Raw genomic sequence first — 2,117 nt, 5'->3', positions numbered from 1 at the left:
TTAACATGAGACAGCAGCTAGCTACAGGAGTAGAGATTTTATTTCCTTTGAGTATATATCCAGAAGTGGGATTGCTTGATTATTGTAGTTCTAGATTAAATTTTTGGAATTATAATAGTTCTATCATATTTTGGAGATATGGTAATTCTATATTTAGTTTTGGACGATGTAGGAAACCTCCATACTGTTTTCCACAGTGGTTGCACCAATCTACATTCCCACCAACAGTGTACAAAGGTTCTCTTTTTTCCACTCCTTCCCCAACACTTGTTACCTCTTGTTTTTTTCATAACAGCCATCCTAACAGATGTGAAGTGATATCTCATTGCAACTCTGATCTGAATTTTCTTGATGATTAGTGATGTTGAGAACCGGTTCATATACCTGTTGCCATTTTTATGTCTCCTTTGGAAAAATTTATTCAGGTTCTTTGCCATTTTTTAATCAAGTTATTCATTTTTTTGCTATTGAGTTGTGTGAGTTCCTTATATATTTTGGATATTATCCCTTTATTAGATACATGGTTTGCAAATATTTTCTCCCAATCTGTAGGCTGCCTTTTCATTTTGATGATTGTTTCCTTTGCTGTGCAGAAGTTTTTTAGTTTGACGCGGTCCCTCTTATTTTTGCTTCTATTGCATGTACTCTTGGAGTTACAACCAAAAAATCATTGCCAAGGCCAAAGTCAAGGAGCTCTGCACCTATGTTTTCTTGTAGGGGTTTTGCAGTTTCGGGTCTTATGTGCAGGTCTTTAAGCCATTTTGAGGTTTTTGTTTTTTTGTTTTTGTTTTTTCGCATTCCTTAATATAAGGGTCTGATTTTATTATTTTGCCTGTGGATATTCAGTTCTCCCAGCACCATTTATTGAAGAGACTAAACTTTCCCCATGCCATCTCATTGGTGCCATTGTCAAAAATTAGTTGACTGTATATGTTTCGGTTTATTTCTGGGCTCTCTATTCTCCATTGTTCTGTGTGTTTGTTTTTATGCCACTACCATACTGTTTTGATTACCGTAGCTTTGTAGTCAATATTGAGATTAGGTAATATGATGCCTCCCTCTTTATTTGTTTATTTATTTTTACTCAAGATTGCTTTGGCTGTTCAGGGTCTTTTGTGGTTCCATATGAATTTTAGAAATTTTTTTTCTATTTCTGTGAAAAATGTCATTGGATTTTGATAGGAATTGCATTGTATCTATATACCACTTTGGGTAAATAAGAACATTTTAACAATATTAATTCTTCCAATCCGTGAACATGGAATATCTTTCCATTTATTTATGTTTCTTCCATTTTTATTAATGTTTTATAGTTTTCTGTGTACAGATCTTTCACTTCTTTGATTAAATTTATTTCTAAGTTTTTTATGCTATTGTAAATGAGATGGCTTTATTTCTTTTTCTGAGTTTATTATTAGAATTTAGAAATACCTCCTATGCCCTTGTCTAGACAGAGTATGGTTTCATAAACTGGAGCATAGGAATTCTTTGAAAACATTCATTGTCTCCAATAACAGGAGAATACACTTATAAAATTTGCAGTAAATATAGATTTAATAAACCTAGGGAGAATAAAGATAGCATAGATTTTTGCATGAGTTCTTTCATTTTTCACTTTATATCCATATAAACCAACAGTATTCTTACATCCCGTGGAAATTTTTCTCTATAAATTGTCCAAAATACAAACAATGTTTCTTCGCACTATCCCAAATTATTAGAGTGCCTTTTCACTCATAGCCTCGTTCTTGTGTAGCTGTGAAATGAATGTTCTGTCTTTGGCAAATTACAGTCAATCTCTACTTCTTGGTAATTTACACAACATTAAAATAGAGACTTATTATTTAAAAAAATCAATAACTTGTTCAGGATATCAGAAAGTCATAAAAGCTATGGAGAAAAACAAAGCAGGAACAAGAGATAAGAAATGCCATATTAGGGGTAGAGACTGTAATTTTAAACAGGGTAGTCAAAGAAGGTCCTAATGAGAATGTGTCATTTGAGAAATAAAAACAAATACTGTGAGAGCTTGAATCATGCAGAAATTAGGGATGAGCTTTCCAGACAGAAAGACGAGCAAAGGCAAAAGCCTTGAGATCAGAATGTACCCAGTGTAT

Source organism: Mandrillus leucophaeus, unplaced genomic scaffold, assembly GCF_000951045.1.
Source record: "Mandrillus leucophaeus isolate KB7577 unplaced genomic scaffold, Mleu.le_1.0 Scaffold614, whole genome shotgun sequence".
NCBI lineage: Eukaryota > Metazoa > Chordata > Mammalia > Primates > Cercopithecidae > Mandrillus > Mandrillus leucophaeus.
Note: the sequence above shows the minus strand (reverse complement) of the source record.